The 20,879-nt window shown below is 37.1% G+C and overlaps 1 protein-coding gene across 2 annotated transcripts in view; it reads right to left on the reverse strand.

The window, feature by feature from the left end:
- The window catches only part of HS3ST5 (heparan sulfate-glucosamine 3-sulfotransferase 5), a 302,402-nt gene that overhangs the window by 28,635 nt on the left and 252,888 nt on the right, over positions 1-20,879 (reverse strand). The window lies entirely within an intron of this gene.

Here is a 20,879-nt window from a genome sequence, read left to right on the forward strand (position 1 = left end):
CTCTTTTGAACCTCATAACTTCTCAATCAGTTAGGTGCATTTATTCCATTTTACAAATGAAGAAACAGGCTGAGGTTGTGACTTGTCCAGGGTCACTCAATTAGTAAGTATCCAAGGCTGAATTTGAACTTAATTCTTAATGACTCTGAATCCAGCATTTTTATTCATTGTATCTACCTAGCTGCCTCTAATGAACTACAAAGTGAGTGATAATTTTTTTCAAGGTCAGTTGTTTTTTCTTTTTCTTTTAAAATTTTATTTAGAATATTTTCCCATGGTTACATGATTTATGATTTTTATCACCCTTCTTCCCTCCCTACTCCTGGAGCTGACAAGCAATTCCAATGGATTAGAGTGTTAATTTTTTAATGGTCTCAGACTCAACTTGTATGCTTACTTTAAATTTATATTTTAATATGTGTTAAAATATTTAATTTTACATAAACTTTAGAGACATAACAATGGATTAAATCTGTCCTCAAAGTCAGAAGGACCTGTTTTCAAGTGTTGCCTGTGACATATACTGGCTATGCAACGCTTAGCTGGTAATTTAAACTCTCTATGTCTGTGTTGGTGAGCCTATGGCACGCATGCCAGAGGGGGATGCTCCCTTCCTCCTCCCCACCATACTTGAGGACATTTCTCCCATCATCTGCCCCTCTGTCCAGTAACCAATGGGAGCACTTCCTCCCTCCCCTGTCTAGGGTAAGGGGGTGGCTCACTTATGGTGTGAGGATTGTAGTTTGGGCACTCAGTCTCTAAAAGGTTCATCATCACTGCTTTCTGATCTAGGCAGTTCCATAAGAATTGTAGTGAAGGACTTATTTGAATTTATCTCTCTCTATTTGTTTCCCATCATGGAGTTACTAATGAAATTATATATTCCTATGAAGAAAGGGAAGAAAGATTGCATAATATGACTTGGCACATTGCAAAGAGCCTGAGTGGTCCAGGGGTGGGTTTTGAAATTCTGGGGATAAACTATAACCACTAGAGAGTTTCAGGAAAAGTCTAAAGCTCAGAAAGACTTCATGCAAGAGCTGGGATATAAGCCAAACTGGGAAATCTGGATAGGGTTCAGATAGGGTAGGAAGCTAGTAAATACTGGCTAGAAGCTATTCCTCACATATTCCTCACCCCCACCAGATGCTCCACTTTCTTGCCTCCACTTGCTGGACTCTGGTTAACCATGCTGGGAAAAGCTCCTCCCACAATAAGAAGAACAGAAATTCTCTAAGCCTGAGGCAAAGATCTGCCTCAGTTATCTAGGTCTTTTTGGGTGCAGCTGGCACTGCATGCAATTTTTCCCCCTGCCTTTCTAGCTCCAAAGGTTCTGTTTTGTTCATTTTTGTTGTTGTTGGGGGAGCACTTAGGAGTTTTGATTGCTTCTCTTCTAATATGTTTAGCCATTGGTCTACTCCTCTTGCCTTGACTTTTAGGAACATGGTACAAAGGGAAGGGGCAGTTAAGTGGCTCAGTGAATAGAGTATGAACATGGAGTCAGCAAGACTCATCTTCCTGAGTTTAAATCTGGCCTCAGACCCTAGCTGTGTAACCCTTGGCAACCTTAACCCTTAACTGTCTCAGTTTTCTCATCTGTAAAATGAGTTGGAAAAGGAAAGGGCAGACTATTCTAGTAACTTTGCCAAGAAATCTCTAAGTGGGGTCACCAAGAGTAAGACACAACTAATGAACAAAGACAGTGGAAAGAGCCCTGATTCTGGAGTAAGAACTGAGTTCAAATTCTGCCTTTGATGCTTATTTCCTGTATGATTTTGGATAAGTCATTTTATCTCAAAATTCAATTTTTTGAATTAGGCATAGACTTCAATTTTTTCATTTGCAAAACGAGATGGTTGGATTCAGTGGCTTTTGCAGTCACAGACAGCTTTTTAAGATTTTATGATTGGGGGCAGCTGGGTGGTTCAGTGGATTGAAAGCCAGACCTAGAGATGGGAGGTCCTGGGTTCAAATCTGGTTTCAGACACTTCCTAGTTGTATGACCCTGGGCAAGTCACTTAACCCCATTGCCTAACCCTTACCACTCTTCTGCTTGGAACCAATACATAGTATAGATTCTAAAATGTAAGGTGAGGGTTAAAAAAAGATCTTATGATCATGATTAAGGGCTTTTACACTCCATCACCTCTGATGTGCTACCTGCTCTAGCCCTTATTCCTCATGTTTGTCTTGAGTTATCAGCTTGGTCTGCCTGTGTCTCATCTGAGGCTCGGTTCTTACTTCTGATTCTAATAATGTATTAAAACAGTAGTTTTGGCACACCCAGAGGAAAAGGGAATCTCCTTAAAAAGTAGTATGAAGCTCAGAGCAGCTTCTAAGCTGGAGAGCCCAAATCATGATCAGCTCATTCCTTATTTGTGTTTCAAAGCGTTGGGACACTTGGGGAAACTCGTCCACCCTGTTGTGTTACAAATACAGCAAAGCACACAACTACCTGGTGGCTTTTCTGGGCACCAACACTGCAGGTTTAGAGTTAGACCATCATAATCCAGACACAGAGGGAGAAGACCAGCTGGTACATCTTGCCTTGATACAGAGTTTCCATCTCTCCTTACTTTCCTCTCACGCTGGTATAAGAAATAGCTCAAGAAAAAGAATAGTAATGTGCTGGTATTCTTCATCCATTTAGTATTTTGAATAATAGAAGTCTCCACAGGGCAACTCTACAAAGTGCTACATAAGTCCTAGAGTAGTTTTAAGCTATTAAAATCTCAAAACTGCATTAGGATACTTTTTATTTCCTCTACTTATTTTACCAAAGAAGTGCAATATAGTTGGACTTGGAGTTTGGAAGTCAAGGGTTTGAATTATATCTCTGATCAAGAGTAAATCATTTTACTCTCCTGACAATCAGTTTCTTCATCTGTGAAATGGGGACAATAATGGCTGTTGAACCTACCTCACAGGGTTGTTATGAAGCTCAGGTAGTATCATGTTCATAAAACATTTTGCAAATTTGCTAGAGTGCTCTGTAAATGTAAGCTCTTACTATTGTCACTGTGCTAGCCAGTGCTATCTCTACTCCAACCCTCCCCACCTTCCATATATAACTCAACACATACTCTGCTCTGCTCTTCTGCTTCCAGATCTCCAGTTCTAATGTGGACATGGACTTCTAGGTCTTGTCTTAATCTTTTTTTTTTTTTAAACCCTTACCTTCCATCTTGGAATCAATACTGTGTATTGGTTCCAAAGCAGAAGAGGGGTAAGGGCTAGGCAATGGGGGTTAAGGGACTTGCCCAGGGTCACACAGCTGGGAAGTATCTGAGGCCAGATTTGAATCCAGGATCTCTAGGTCTGGCTCTCAATCCACTGAGCTACCCAGCTGCCCCCGTCTTGTCTTATTCTAATCTATTCCTGTTTCCATTTTTTATTATTTTAAGTTTAGCTTATTTCACTTTATAAAAATCCATTTTTGTCTCCTTCCTACTTCCCCTCATCCTTTGTTGAAAAGGGAAAAAATACTCTCGTTACAAATAAACAGAGTCAAATAAAACAAATTCCCTTGTTGGTCATGTCCAAACAGAAACAAACAACTAAATGCATGTACATATATCTCATTCTGTACTCTGTCTTCCATCCCTCCTAACTTATGGTAATACTTTATTTCCAATATGTTTCTCTTTACAATAATATGAGGCTGGTGTTGATTTGAGATATCAGAACTAGCCTATTAATTATGCCAAGATTTCACTTTTATCTGAAAGATTCTAGGCTAATTCATAATGTACAGAGTCTGTAAAAAGAGGCAGAAAAATAAGCACACTTCTTCCTTATTTTAATGTAAGGCTATAGGAATGAAAGATATTTTCCCTCAAGTCATTTTTAATGGGATGCTATGTAAATATGCAATTAAATATATTCCATGACAATAAAACAAAATTATATGCCTTCACTGAATTCCATTTTATTTGATGTGCTCATGTAACACAATATATATATATATATATATATATATTTCTTTTGGTTTGAATGAAGAACTAGGAAACATTTCCATAGAAGCCAAAATATTAGTAAGACTGACACTTATTAGGGTTGAGCTTTTCCTAATTTAATGAAGATATGTTCATCTCCAGGAGAATGTGTTCTATTGTTTACCTCCCTATGATTTCTGAAAAGCTGGGGAGGGTCAGAAGAGAGTCCTTGAGACATTTCTTCTCTCCTTGCCATCCTGTGCCTCCTGCCTAGAATGTTTTCCTTTTCAGTTATCCCCCTTAGAATTCCCATCTTTCTCTAAGGCTCAGGTGAAACACTACATTGAGCCTATCTGGCAATTTCTAGTTAACCAGTGCAGTTTCCCCCTTGATATAAAATTATATAGTCTTTTGTATACATTTTGGGTTTACTTGTCTATGCACATATTGTTTTACTCCAATAGAATGAAGACTCCTTGAAGAGAAGGTCTTTTTTGGGGGGACAAGGTGCTATTCCTCAGAGACTGGCACATTGGATGAATAAATGTTGAGGTGGGAACAACTGGAGTTTGAACTAAAGGAAGTGATTATTATTCAAGGGAAGAAGGTGGGGGAAAGGGCCAGAGAAATTTAATGAAGGAAAAATACTGTGAGGATTTTTAAAGGAAGGAGAGACCCCCCCCCCCAAACTTTAAAGTTGTTTATGAAAATCAATCACTTAAACAATAAACAAGCCTTTATTTAAATGCCTCACTGTTCATGGCGTTGTTCTAGGTTTTGGGGAAATAAAAAGAAAAGAAAAAATCTCTAGTGGAAAGAAATTTACATTCTAATTGTAACATCTAATAATAGATCCCAAAGCTGTTTCTACACACAATAGCACCAATTTCATAGGGTTATTGTGAGGATAGAATGAGAAAATATGTGGGAAGTATTTTCAACATTCCAAGCACTAGCTATTATTATTATTATTAATACCCATCCTGTCACAAGTCTTTTTCTGAGATTTACTACGTTATACATTGGCCACGAGGGGGCTCCCTCACCTTCCACAAAAATCCCAGTCTGCATCAGGCTTGTACCAGGGCTAATAGAACCATGAATCAAAAATGCTCTATAATTTAAAGAATATGTTTTCCTTATATCAACATTGGCATGTTTGGATAACTTCCTGAAAACTGGAGTATAGTGTTTTAAAATCTGCTTGATCAAAAATGTATTTAAACTTGATCATTAAACATAGGACAATTTATGATAAATAATTTTATGATGCAAATGTAAATATCTGCCTGTTGGAGAGTAAGGCAGAATATGCTTCACTGAACCCAACTTCTTTTGTTTACCAAAAAGGCAAGAATTCCAGTCAGTTTTACTGCTAGTTTGTGTACTTAATAATATATTTTTTAAAACTAAGAATGTGAATAATTTCCAGCATTACATTTCTTCACTGAGGAATTATACTCTGATGTCAAAGTGATTAATACTATTCAAATAAACTCCAGGAATAAAAATCCCAAACCTTGCATCTACTACTGCTTTTCCACTACCAGAATTTTTCTATACTTCCTCTTTCCCTTCTCTCACACCCACATTTAGCCCTGCTTACTTATATTTTTCTAATCTAAAGTCAATGAAAGTCCAGAAATATACTTCTCTCATTGTTTTAACATGACAAATTTGAAACTGGTTCAAAAACTGTTTTTCCATCACATTAAATCATGTTTACACCTAAAGTGTTATTATTACACTATGAAAATTGTTGGTATTTAGCATTGTAGATACACTATATTAGAATTTATATATTCTCTTTTCTCTTTCTTCTCAAATATATGTATCCAGATTATAATGGTATATTGCATTATATATTTTTGCTGTTATGTTTTCTTGTCAGATTTTGTGATGTGAATGTTTAGGATTATACTTAGTCCTTTGCTTACAGGCTAAATTAATGTCTTAGAAAAATCACAGCTTTTTGAATCTGTTTGATCAGGACTTTAAAGAGAAAAAAACCTTTATAATTATTTTTTCTTCTATGTTTTTCTTTTGGCATATTTATGCAACCCCATTTTAGTCTCTTAGGCATTTATCAATTCACATCAAATAATAAATTCATAGAAACAGGACTGTAGATTTTTAGCTGTTAGTGACCTTAGAAAGTACCTGATTCAGTTTTCTCATTTTACAGATGAGACAACTAAGGCTCAGGGGGTGTGAATTAATTTAGTAACGGTCACACAGGAAGTAAATGGTGGAGCTGAGATATGAAACTGAGTCAATCCTATTGACTAAATCTAATCCTCTTTCCACTTATGACTGGTCTTCTCAGTTATGACAAAGGAATAAAAAAAAAAGTAGTTTGGTATTTTTTGTTTCTAATCTGCCATCTGTGGACAAGGTTGAGTAGGAAAATTTTTTTTAGGGCAGCAAACTTAAAAAAACTGATGGTTTTTTTCTTGTCATACCTTCTTCTCTCCATCTGCTCCCCCTCCCCATTCCATCCAAATCTGAATTCTTATTTTTAGGACTGTTATGTATATGGTGCCCATTGTATCCTCCTATACATATGTCCATATTTATATGTGTCTGGTATTATACATTTAGTTCATTTACTTACTTGAAAGGGGGATAGCAATGGCTCCTGAAAAAAATTGATCAAGATTGATCATAAACATATCATTCTTCTCAGAAGCTCTCTAGCCATTTTGAAATCTCTTTTAAGGAAACGAGTAGTTTGACAGATAATTTTTCAACTGTTGCTTGACCTGGGCACATTGAGCTATATGATGGGTATCTTGCTACAAGCTTTCTCTTTCAATAACAGTCTTTATTTTTACCTTAACCAATCATGTTGGAGTTGAATTGCTTAGCTCATTAAATTTAAACTATTAGGGATCTAAGTACTTATGAATGCTAGCTAAAAAGAGCATTAATCTTTTGGCCAATACAAGTAACTCTAAACTCTACAAGTATTTCATTGGGTCACAAACATAGGAGGGTCTATTAGACTGGAAGCTCCATGAAGGCAGGAATCATGTTTTATCCAAACTTTGCTTCCCCAGAGTCTGGCAAAGTGCTCTACACCCAATAAGCTTCTTTATGATTCTAGAATTTTATTGAGGTCAGAGAATTAGGAATTACTTGATTAGTTATAGGCACTGGAGAGGAGGTATGACCTTTTGGCAGGAGATAAAAAGGTAATAGTCATCATCATCATCTTAATCTTGAAAAATCATTTCTGACTTGATTTGGGCTAATCTTCAGAGAAGCAACAGCCCAGGGCTGTTTCAGTAAGTATTGAAATATATTTGTCTAGTGTCCAAGTGAGATTGATTCAATAGCTAGAGGAGCCCCTTTCCATTTCCATTTGTCTTTGGCATGGAATTGGTTGATGTACAAATACATCATTCACTTAACTAGGATTTAATGAGTACCTTTGTGCATAGGCAACAAAATACTAGGAATGTTGAGAATTCAAACAAGTGTGGACCCTGTCTTCTAGGAGTTTATAATCTAGCTAGCTGGGAAAATAAAGATAAACATGAAAAGAGCTAAATAACAGTGAGTGAGTTAAATAACTACACTAATCAATAGAAGGCAAGATAACAGGTATTTCCATTTCTAGTGCGAGTTTCTATTTTTTTCTATTTTGGGCTACCCTGGAGACCACAAGACATTGTGCCAAATAAAAGATAATAGCATTTGGGAAGCTAACTACTTGTTAAGGAGCAGCAGAGGTGAATAAGTACCAACTAGCTTGTGTAGAGAACCCATGTATGAGCCAGTTTTGGTCACACAAATGGTTCTATCTCGGTGTCTCATATTTATTAATCACTGTAGACAATGGCCTTAATTAAGATCATTGTTAAATATCTTTGCTACCGCTATAATATTTCTTCTCGGACATACACATAATTTTGCAGCTTTAACAAAGTTTTTGATACATATGCCTTCATTTTAATTCAGGTTATTCAACACAAAATTAGTTTGTCACGTTAATTTCTTTTCTCTTGAGGTCTAATTCTCTCTTAAAAAAAATCTTGAGGGCACAGTCCAATCACATAATCGAGTTTCTCAAAGGTCATTAAATAATTAACAAAAAGTTAATCAATTTGTAATGGGCAGTTTTAATCAGTTGTCTGTGCCTAGAGGCCACTGAATAAAACTAAGTAGATTTATTTAGCCCTTTAAGCTCTCATTGAGGGAATGATCTTTTCCATCATCAGTTTATTAGGATTTGCTCTAATCCCAATAGTTTACTTCGGATCATTTATACGCGTTGGCAGGTGATGACCTTGTCTCATCTTCCATGCTAATTCTCTGTTCTAATTGGCCAAGGATAATATCAGAGGACATGCCACATCCCAGCTGAATCACCAAATCTAACTTTACCTGTCCATAGAAAGCATTTGGGGATTTTAACCACAACTGTGCTTTCATGACTATTGGCAATCTCTTATATTGTCCCTGAGCAGTTGTCAAGGACCTCAATACGCTAGTTTAGTTACAGCTCAGAGAGTTTCTCTGAAGAGAGAAGTGAGGCCAGTTTTCACTGGGGGCTAGGAAAACTATAAAGACCTATTTTTCTTATTGGCCCTCCAAATTAATATCTGAAAGATTCATGATTTCATTATGGTGGGGAATTCGTAGTATGGCAACTCTCTCTAGGATGCAGATTGCATCCTTTTCATGATCAATTTCATGATAAAGTAAGAATCATACATAGGGTAAAGTGATTTTTCCAGGGTCACAAAACTAATGGTAGAGGAAAGATCTGAACTCAAGCCTATCAGGCTGCAATTTCCAAAGTGAAATGTATTTCTCCTTGTTGCTTGCCACCTTAGCATTCCAAGATATTTCTATTCTGCTAAAGAATATTTATTGGGATGCACATGTTTCTTGATATATGTGTATATACAACCTATATATCATAAACTGAAACTCACAGATGGAATAATAATACACATTCCGACTCTGACCCCTCCTCCCCAATACCACACACTTTTCCATATTTTATTCTTTCCTCACTGTGGTCTCTGGATAATTTTCTCCAAGAAGTGATTGCTGACAACTAACTGGCATCTACCATACCTCCAGTAAAAGAAGAGAATGTGATGTCTGGACATGTGTAGTCTTGTGGAAAGGAGTTTTATTTCACTCATAGACAAGTTTAGTGGTAGGGCCAGCTGTATTTCCCCAGAGATGGTCTGATCTAAAAAAAAAATCAATATTGACTCTTGACACATTTTCATTTACATCAGTGCATGGCTTTCAGTGTGGGGGGGGGGGCATAAATCAATAGCCAGCTTTTAACACTGCTCAACTAGTTTTGCCTACTGAGCTTCAGACAGACCACTGGCCTTTCACACACTCACTTTCTTATGGAGGAAGTTTCACTGTTTTCCCAGTGGCTAATCAGAATAACCTGAACTATAGTTAATCATATGACATTTTTCTCATTACCATTTACAGCCAATTCGTTTTTTACTTAGTGGATGCATTTGAAGCAGGTGGCAATGATCTAAGAGGGAAGGGGGCAGAAGTCACTAGGAAGAAGAAATATTTTGTTCTAAAACATATCTAGCATTATGTCTCTAAAACTGGTGCCATGCCAGATATTTATTGTTGTTGTTCAGTTTCAGTTGTGTCTGACTCTTTGGGACCCCATTTGGGGTTTTCTTGGCAAAGATCCTAGAGTGACTTGTCATTTCCCTCTCTAGATCTTTCTCCAGATGAAGAAACTGAGGCCAAGAGGGTTATGTTATTTGTCCAGGGTCACATAGCTAGTATCTGAATCCAGATTTGAACTCAGATGATGATTTTTCCTGACTTGGGGCTAGAACTGCACAATGTGGCTGCCCTGACTAATACTCACTAGAAACTGGTTAATCCTTTTTTTTTTTTTAAACCCCTACGTTTTGTCATGGAGTCAATACTGTGTACTGGCTCCAAGGCAGAAGAGTGGTAAGGGTTAGGCAATGGGAGTTAAGTGACTTGCCCATTTTTTAAAAATAAAAACCCTTACCTTCCATCTTGGAATCAATAATGTTTATTGGTTCCAAGGCAGAAGAGCAGTAAGGGCTAGGCAATGGGGATTAAGTGACTTGCCCAGGGTCACACAGCTGGGAAGTGTCTGAGGCCAGATTTGAACCTAGGACCTCCCATCTCTAGGCCTGGCTCTCAATCCACTGAGCTACCCAGCTGCCTCTGAAATTGGTTAATCCTTTTGGTTACGTGTTACAGATAAATGGGTGGTACTCACAAACATAATAATAAACTGATATTGGATTTTACAATTTATGATGATATACTTTCCTCAGAGCTACCCTGAAAAGTAAGTGCAGTAAATAGAACTTACATAAGTAAGACAGTACCCATTTTCTAGATGTAGAAACAAATACTCAAGTTAAGGGACTTGTGGTGACCATTCATGGGGTAAGTGTTGGAGGTGCTATTCAAATACATGCCTCCTGACTTATTCTAGACTTTAATTCACTAAAACACTGCTGTTTTGCTAAGTCTTATCACTTTAAAAGATGTTTTTGTTGATTGTCAATAAGCTAATAAAAAATCATATCTAAAGGCCCAGGCACACAGCAGTATTTAATGCTGAAAAGCTTAACAATTCTGAAGGTATGTAGCATATATATTTATTTATTTAGTCTATCTATACATAGTTATTTCTATTTTATATCAATTTATATGTATCTTTATATCTATTTTCTAATTTTTCTCTCTGTAAAATCTATCCATATTTCTCTCTTTATATATTATATCTACCCATCCATATTTCTCTATCTATCTATCTATCTATCTATCTATCTATCTATCTATCTATCTATCTATCTATCTATCTTTTGAATTGAAATTCTTGTAATATATAAAAAAGGGCATAAAACCTGAATTCTAGTTCTCCCCTGCTACTGACAAATGGAACAAATTTGGTTAAGTTATATTAACTTCCTAGACTTCAGCAATCTCCAGAATAAAGTTATGATAATAATCCCTGGAAAATGGATCATTAGACCTTTTGTGTGTGTGTGTGTGTGTGTGTGTGTGTGTGTGTGTGTGTGTGTGTGTGTGTTTGCAGTAGCTTAAGTTGCTGCTTAAATGTTGCTGCCACTTAATTCATCAATACTTTAAAGATCCATGGTTTCATCAGTGTATTTAGGTATATTCTATTTTTACATATTATAAACCTTTCTATATCTTAGTACACAAATTTCATGATTTGCTATGACTGAAAGAAATTCATCACCCTGGCGATGAACTTCTCTGAAACCAGGTGAACTAGTTCTTGGACAACAGACATGCCTGACTCTACATATTAAAAATTACTGCTGCTTGAATACTGAAGTAATGAATCCCGTTCTTCCATTATTCAGGAGGCACCAAGTTAAGGCACAAGGTGGTACAAGTTTTACCAACTAGTAATTGGCATCCAATTTCAACATCTTTGCCCTATATAGTTCCAAAAAACCTAGGACTAGCATAAGTGCTGAAGCTTGGAAAAATTGGACCCGTATTTTTTTATAAGTACATGTACTATGAATCCTCCACCAACAAATAATACCAGAGAGTATGCAATAATGATCTTTTCTAGAGGAAAAATTTCATAATTTCCTAGCATTTCCTTCCCCTCTTGTTTCTTGAATCTTAAGTCTCTATATTTTAAAAAGTACCCATATTCTTAATTTGTGGTGAGAGAGAATAGAAAATGAACTGCATTTGGAGCCAAAAGATCTGACTTCAAATCCAATACCACACAGCTCACCATGTTATTACACTCAGTTTCCTCAAATGCAGAATGATTCAAATCAATTAAAAATTCAATTTCACATGGATTTATTATTAAATGCATATTATATGCTATAAGCAGTGGATACAGAGGCAAAATTTAAAGCAGTCCTTGCCCTTGAGAAACAAACTCAATTTGAGAAACAAGGACACAGATAAATCAATGCAAAATATACCAGTCAACATGTAGTGCTTAATATGTGATAAGGAAGGCTGGGATTATAAATTCAAAGAATGAAATAATTCCTACTTGTAAAATTATATTCTAATGAGGGAGACATATAATAGCACTTACTACAAATGTCATTGTGTTGCTTCAGTCATGTCTGTCTCTTTGTGACTCCATTTGGAGTTTGCTTGGCAAAGTTACTGAAGTAGTTTGCCATTTCCTTCTCTAGCTCATTTTACAGATTAGGACAATGAAGCTTGCCCAGAGTCACACAGCTAATAAATGTCGGAGGCTAGAGTTGAACTCAGTTCTTCCTGACTCTGGGCTTGGCATTCTATCCACTAAGTCACCTAGATTCCCTAGATATAAATATTCTTGGATATATCTCTTTATGTATCGATACTGATTTATATATCCACATATAATCTATATAATTACAAATACCAAGTGATTTCAGGGGTGAAGGAAAGGAAGGACTAAGAACTTGAGGGATTAGAAAGGAATTGATAGGTGATAGGAGGTGAGCTGGGCTTGAACAAACTAAGGATTCACAAAGGTACAGGTGATGTGGGAAAGCAGTCCTCATAGATAAGAAAGAGGAATGGAATGCCATGTACAGGCAAAAAAAAAAAAGGAAGTGGGACAACTTGGAATGGAGAATATACAAGGAAGAAGAATGTAAAGTAAGTCTTGAAATAGCATTTGGGGGCAGCGAGGTAGCACGATAGATAGAGCCAGGCTTGGAATCAGGAGGACCTGGGTTCAAATTTGGCCAGAGACACATTCTAGGTGTAGGAGTGTGAGAACAGCAGAGACCCTGGACAAGTCACTTAACTTCCATTGCCTAGTCTTTACTGCTCTTCTTGCCTTAGAATTGATTAATGAGTTTTTTTGTTTTCTGTTTTTAGTTTGGAATCAGATTATGAAAACTTTAAGTATCAAATAGAGCAGGGGTTCTTACCAATTTTTTTGTGTGGTCTATCTGCCTATTCTTTTAATAATATTCTTAAATGCTTAAAATTATTTTATTTTATAGGATCATAATGGAAACCAATTAGGTTGAAATAGTTAATGAAAATCTTTTTTAAAAGTTCATGGGTTTCAGGTTAAGACCCACCAAAGAAGAGGAATTTGTATCTTATCCTACAGGAAGTGGTGGGGGTAGAGGGTTACTGAAGATTTTTATAGCTGGGAGTTGACATAGTTAGAGCTGTAATGGGAGAATATCAATATGGTAACCACGAGGACAGATTATATGAAATCTAAAAAATCCTGGCATAGATAAAAGCAAGTTTTGTAATCACATAGTATTATAGCACGCAATATTGATTACATTTATATACGAATTCTGAACAGTTACCAACCATATTCTCTATACTTTAGCCAGTTTAGGAAAACAAAATGCTTACAGAGGTGAAAATTTTAAAAAGGAGTCAGCATCATTTTAGTCAGCATCATTGCCAATGCTGAGTCTAAGTGATGCCTAGGGACATCCCTACCAGATTTAAGGCAGGGAAAAAAGAAAGAAAATGGCAAAGGAAGAAAGGGAGGAGTAAAAAAATGAGAGAATGTGGGAAAGGAGAAAGAGAAAGAGTAAGAGATTATGAAAATAAGAAGGAAGAAAGGGGAAAGGAAAAAAAAAGGAGAATAAAGAGATGATATTGGGAGAATAGTAGAGTAGTACAGAACCTGCATTTGACACACTGGCTGTACTGGAACAGTAGATGCATACCTTTGGATAATGTTTAAACTTTTCTTTAGTTGAAATTTATGTCAAGTGCTAAAAATGACTAAAAGTTCAGAGTCATGATGACCACACCATAATTCTCTGCAACACCAAAATTCTATGGAAATTCATACATGATTAAATTTTAAAGACTATGACTTCTGTATCTAGTTTTTAGTTGTTCAGTCGTTTCAGTCATGTAGGACTCTTTGTGACCGCACCTAGGGTTTCCTTGGCAGAGATACTGGAGTAGTTTACCATTTCCTTCTCCAGCTCGTTTTGTAGATGAGGAAACTGAGGCAGACTCCTCTTGAATTCAAATTCAGTCTTAGATACCTCTAGCTATGTGACCCTGGACAAGTCACTTAATCTTGTTTGACCCCAGTTTTCTCATCTATAAAATGAGCTGGAGAACAAAATGGCAAGCCACTCCAGTAGTTTTGCTAAGAAAAGCCCAAATAGGATCACAAGGAGTAGGATATAACTGAAAAATGACTCAACAATCTCCCTTCTCCAGACCTGGTACTCTATCCATTGTTCTACCCAGCTACTCCATATTATACTGCAAAGGAAACTCTCATGTGCTTTAGACAGAGGGTGAAACATCTCTCATCTGAGATGAGTAACTGTGATGGTGATTCCTACTCTATTTCTTAGAGCAGTGATGGTGAACCTATGGCACGGGAGCCAAGGGCAGCACACAGAGTACTCTGTGGGCATGCATGCTGACCTTCCCCTACCCACTCCACCCCCAGAGGTTACTAGAAAGTCAGAGGGACTCAGGCAGAGCTGCTCCACTCCCCCTCTTCACTGTGCCTGATGACATTTTTTCACAACCCCTGCCCCTTTGTTCAACAGCCCAATGGGATCACTCCCTCTCTCCCCTGTCTGGGGTAAGGAGGGGAGCCAGAGGTCTGGTGGGGGGAGGAGGGGCATGGTGCTTGGTCTCTTGGAGAGGGCATGATGCGTGGTCCAGGGGGTGGGGTAAGGGCAGGGCCTGGCACTCCATCTCTAAGAGGTTTGCCATCTCTGCCCTAGAGAATTAGAACTTTTGGGTAAGGAACAACTTGGTTTTATCCTTCACTGGTGGGAAGCAGTCACCTCAATGTATGTTGTTTCACAAATGAATCCATTTATGAATTAAATTCACTCCAGTGTAACAACTATTCATTAAGCTCCCACTCTGTGCTAGGTGCTCTAGGCACTAGAAAAATGCACAGATACAAAGGATTTATCTGCCTTAAAGGCAGGGACTTAAAGTTTCACTTTTCTCTCTGTATTTATAGTACCTAGAACAGTACCTGACATATAATAGGGTTTTAATAAATAAATGCTTGCTGAATGGAAAACTGGCAGAAGCCCAACCCTCAAGGACTAGACAGACAATTTAAAGGGCTGTGCTGGGAGGAAAGGGAATAAGTCTATAAGCGAACATGACTGAAGGGATGTTCAGGCAAAATCCTATGAGAGATTTGAGGAGGAAAAACTCACTTTCACTTGAAGGGGATCAGGGAAGGCTTCATGGGGGAAGTTGAGTTAGGTTTTGAAGGAAGGGAGGAATTTCAAGAGAAGGTGATGGGAGTGGAGGAGAACAGGAAGAAGAGAAATGTATACCAGCCATGGAGAACAGCATGAGCATAAACATAGATAATGAAGAGGGAATGCTGGGAATGGGGTATGGAGAATACCCAAGATTTGCTGTTACTTAGAATTTATAAAAAGGAATAGTATGAGATGAAGCTAGAAAGGTTGCCAGAACTGAATTATGGAGGAATTAGGATTTATCTTTGCAGAAGAATGAAAGTTTTTTCTTCTTCTCTCTGTATTGTCCTTTAATCAACTGATGACCTCTTCTTGTATGTAGTAGAAAACAGTGGTAACTCCGTCTTGTTTTTTTTTTTTATTCCTATGGGAAAAGGAAGTCAATGATGGAAGAAGGAGTAGAAAACACTGAAAGCCTGAACAAGGGAGTTCTTAGGCATACTTCCCCTGGCACAGCTTATGTGAGGAAAATGGATCAGATTAGGTTGCTCCATAAACTGTGCCAAGCAAATCAATCTAAATTTAGAGATTAAATTAGAATAAGATATCTGCAATCTTTATTTATGGGGTATTTTTTAAAGATCCTCATTAGAGTTCTTTTTGAAAGATTCTAATCTTATGTCTATTGTAAGAAGGGGAAATGTTTATCGATAGCTCATCCAAGTCAGATAGGAACAATATTTTTCAGACTGTATCCTTTGAAACTCTGGTTCCAGAAAGAACTTTAAGAGGTTCCTTAGCAGAGAAAATATTGTTGTGATGGTGCACACCCTTTAGAGTTGTTTTCTTTGCTATTTGAATGCATTGTGCACATTGCACACACACAGTAGATGATGCTGGCTAACATTTCTGTTGTACTTTCAGGTTCTAAAAATATTTTACATATATTACCTCACTTGATCAAGGAGCCATCAGGAATCAGTGAAACTCAATTATATGCCTGAAAAGTTAGTTTTATATTGTTCTACAATCAATCATTGAGAGCTCAAATGTTAAAAGTTGCTTAATAAAATAGTTAGCTTACCAAACTGTAGGGGCAGAGTATGCATAATAATCAGTGTCTATTTGTATTTTTAGCAAGTTTTCTTTTCTTTAAAAGAACTGTATCTTTTTGGTATCAAAGCCTATTATGGATAAATAGGCAAAACCGAGAAGTTTGAAGATCCATTAATTTTGTGATAATGACTAAGATCAATATAATGAAACAGAGAAGGATCTAGTTTGGATATAAAATCCCAAATATAGAAGAAACAAGTACAAGTGATAGTGGTCTCCACTTTTATTTTTAGTCATGATAATGTGTGCCATGTTACATGTTACCAAATTTAAAAATTTAGTTCCACAGTTCTGATAAAATGACAAAGACACACAGCCAACAGACATAGAGAACAGACCATAGCCAATTTAGAAACAGAATTCTAACTTCTTTTTTCTCAGTGAAAATCGTGATGAACTGAAACAACCTCCAAAACACTGGCATATGTAAGCAAAAGAGAAAAAAAAAGAAAATTGTTGTCAAGTATTTTACATGGTGAATTATTGGATCCAATTTGGTTTCCAATTATAAAACACTCACTGATAGCAAACAGTCACATTCATCTCACTAAGTAGGTTCTTTTTAATATTGCTAGATCCTGAATAAACTGATCTGAAGATAGGCAGCATTTTAAAATCAGCTCTTTGTTATCTGGTACTATTAGTAGTAGGCATTTAAAAAGCCATTTTAAAAAGATTTTTATTGGAAGAGTTTAGCTACTGTTTTATTTAAAGTGAAGGGTTTTGACATCGCAAAGTACTATCACCACCCTCTTTTGATTTGAGACAGTCATTTTCAAAATAATTCAGGATACCATATATCCAAATGTGTTCATCTGGGACATGGGCAATGCAGACACACATTCATGTGAACACTTCTCCCACATCCCTCCATCCCCTACAACTTTTCCAAGGGAAATCAACCTAGCAGAGGCCAGATCTCATTTTCAAATGGTTTAAGGGTGCATGTAAACATGACTCTAGGCTGGGTACCACATTACTCTTTTAAAAAAAATCTTTACCTTGTTTTAGATTCAATACTAAGTGTTGGTTCCAAGGCAAAAGAGTATTAATGGCTAGGCAAATGGTCTTGTGCCCAGGCTCACACAACATCATTAGGAAGTGTGTGAGGTTACATTTGAACCCAGGACCTCCTGTCTCTAAGCCTGAGTCTCTATCCACTGAGCCACCCAGTTGCCTTGATGTAGCTTACTTTTTTGGAACTGGAGATAATAAGCAAACATGTATAAATCATTTACTACATGCAAAGTTTTATGCTCAGTTCTTGTTGGCCTCCTTAACTCTACCTTTTTTTCTTCTCCTCAATCCACTCTGCCTACTCAGCTGCCAAATGGACATTTTTAATATGACCGAGTCTGATCATATTCCCTTTACATCACAGAACTTCAGTGACTCTCCAATAACTCTATAAGAAAATACAAAAGTCCTCCAACTGACCTTAAAAAACCCTCACAATCTAATTGCTCATTGTGAATTGATTTCATTCACTTTCCCTCATATTTCTCAAGTTAAAGTGAAATCAGACTACTTGCTGTTACCTTTTTGCGATATCCTATCTCCTTCCTCCAAGCCTTCTTCACACAGTGTCCATCATGTTTAGAATATTTTCTTTTTCCTTCTCTTTTTCTGGAAATGAATAAACTGTACAAGAAGCATCCTTTTTCAAGGGCTAGCTTGGAGGTCTCCCTCCCTCAGGTGCCATCTCTTACTTGAGACTTTTCCTCAATAACTAATGAGACATCTTCCTCTTCTGAAGTGATTTTGAATGAATGTATATTTTGTATTTGCTTATCTGTGTATCTGTCCCTTTCTGGTCCTCTGCAGCTATTTTTGGATCTGATTTTGGTTTTGTGTGCACATTTCCAGAATGTAACACAATGCCTGATAAATACTAGGAGCTTAATTAAAGTTTGTTGAATTGAAATATTGAATCCTTTGAGGTCATCTGCTTATGCTTAGGCATGCTCCTGAGTTGCAGACTCTGAGGGAGATACCATATGAATCTGACCATTCTACCCAAGGACTTGATCTAGAATTCGTGTTGGTTCTAAGGCTTCTGAACTTTGGTTTGGGAAAGAGGAAGACCGGAGGGGGGCTGCTCAGGAGTGTCTTCAGAATGTGTCTAGTGGTTGCAGAGGGTTCTGACCCAAGTGAGTCTACCACTATTCTCATGTCTCAGAAAGACTTAGAGAGAATTGGAGAAAAGGTGTTGATATATAGGGAGTAGGTTACTAGAGGCTAGAGAATGACTTAAAGAAAGTTCGTGTATTCTAGAAACCAATCCTTTTAGTATTCTGTTATGGGATATTTCAGGGTGGAATTTTCTAGAATGTAAAATACTTGTTTGAGATAGAAGGGTTATACGATGTAGAGTCTCTTTTCCAATTCCATCTTTGAAGACACTATAGAAATTCCTTATTTCATGATGCAAGCAGATTGAGAGGCTATGCCTGGTTTGGTAGAAATAGCAATCTGCTAGGCATAAGGAGGCCAGTTCTTTAGTGTCATGAGATTTTGAGGTGAAAGAGACTTTGGGATTCACCTAAACCAACTCCACATTTTATATTCAAGAACCGAAGTGTTTAGTTTAAGGTCACAGAGCTAAGATATGGTTAAATTAGAATTAAATCACTATTAATCAAAAAGCATTCATTAAATTGCACCTATTTTCAGGCATTTTTGAAATATTGATCTATTATGTTGATTTCCCCTCTTTTATTTTTCTTTTTAAAAACTGCTTTTTGGAAGCGGTGGGGAGGGTGTACTTGAGGAAAATATGGTGATGTGGGAAAAACAACAAATTGAAAGACATCTTTAAAAACATATTAAAAAAAACCCAAAGCAGAAAGCTTTTATGAGGCATTTACTATGTGCCAGATACTTTACTAAGCACTACGTATACAAAGAAAGGTAAAAAATAAATTATCCTTGCCCTTGAGCTCACATTTTCACAGTAGAGACAATGTGTAAAAACCAGAGATAAAATATACATATAGTGTCAATGAAAGATGATCTCTGAGAAGGCACCATCAGGACAGTGGGAGTTGGGAAGTGGAAGGAGAAGCATGAGTGCATAATGAAAAGGTGGGTTTTGATCTGAGACTTAAAGGATGTTGGGGAAATTAAGAGTTGGATGGAGGCAGCTAGGCAGCTCAGTGGATAGAGAGCCAGGCCTGGAGAACCCAGTCTTGGTTCAAATCTAGCCTCAGATATTTCCTAGCTGTGTGACTGTGGACAAGTCACTTAAACCTAATTGACTCATCTTTATTGCTCTTCTGCCTTGGGAACAGATATTTAGTTTCAATTCTAAGACAGAAGGTAAGGGATTAAAAAGAAGAGTTGGATGATGAAAGTAAGAATATTTTAGGCATGAAAGGTTGCCAATGTAAAGGCCCAGAGAATGGATTCCAGGCATGGGGGATATGCATATAATTATAAACATTTTTATATAATATGCCATATAATGTATATTTATATATACAAATATACATATACAACTATTGTACATATATGTATGTGTATGATATTTTGAAATTAGAAATAAAATTTTTAAAATGGATTCCATGTGTCAGGTGAGTGAAAGAATGGGAGTAGAAATGACATCAAAGTTTTATGCTTAAATGGGGAAGTTAAGAAGAGAGTTGAAGGAGGAGATAGTGAATTCTATTTTGAATGTGGTGGGGTTGAGCTATCTGCAGGAAATCCATTTTAAAATGTCCATAATGTAATATGGAATGTAATAGTAACTCAAGAAAGAGACTGGATTGGATGAATCTAAATCTCTTCCTTCCTTCCTTCCTTCCTTCCTTCCTTCCTTCCTTCCTTCCTTCCTTCCTTCCTTCCTTCCTTCCTTCCTTCCTTCCTTCCTTCCTTCCTTCCTTCCTTCCTTCCTTCCTTCCTTCCTTCCTTCCTTCCTTCCTTCCTTCCTTATCTTCAGAGAGAAGATAATGATGCCTATGGGAGATGATAAAATGACCAAGACACATATCATAGAGGTAAAAAAGGTGAGGATTTGGGTCAAATCCTTGAGGGATACCGATAGTAGTGGGACTAACATGGATGAAGAATGAGCAAAGGAGACTGAGGAGTGGTCAGACATATAGAAGAGGATCCAGAAGAGGGCAGTGCCATGGAAAGAAAGTATCCAAGAGAGGGGATCACGAGTGTCAAATCTTGCAGAGAGGTCAAGAAGGATTGTAATTGAGAAAAGGCTATTATTTTTGGCAATTCAGAGATTATTGGGAACTTTTGGGAAAGCAGTTTCATTTGAATGATGAGATAAAAAACCAAACTGAAGAGTGCTTAGAAGAAAGTGATAAGAGGAAGTTAAGACACGAAGTGTAGAAGGCTTTCTCACTGAGTTTAATTTAGGCAAAGAGAGATATAGGATGATAAACTGGGATGGTGGGATTAAGTGAGGATTTTTAAGGACAGGGGAGACACAGATGTATTTGTAGGCAGCAGGGAATCAGCTCTTAGATAAGGAGAAACTTAAGATAAGAGAAAAAGTGTGTGGATGACAGCGGGCAATCTGTTGGAAAGGCTGGAAGCAGATAGGATCAAGGATACATATAGAGGTGGTGGCCTTAGCAATAAGGGGTACATCTTTAAGACTAGAGTGAAGGAAGAGATAATGAGGGATGATGTCTGAATGAAT

The sequence above is a fragment of the Monodelphis domestica genome, chromosome 2 (assembly GCF_027887165.1).
Source record: "Monodelphis domestica isolate mMonDom1 chromosome 2, mMonDom1.pri, whole genome shotgun sequence".
NCBI lineage: Eukaryota > Metazoa > Chordata > Mammalia > Didelphimorphia > Didelphidae > Monodelphis > Monodelphis domestica.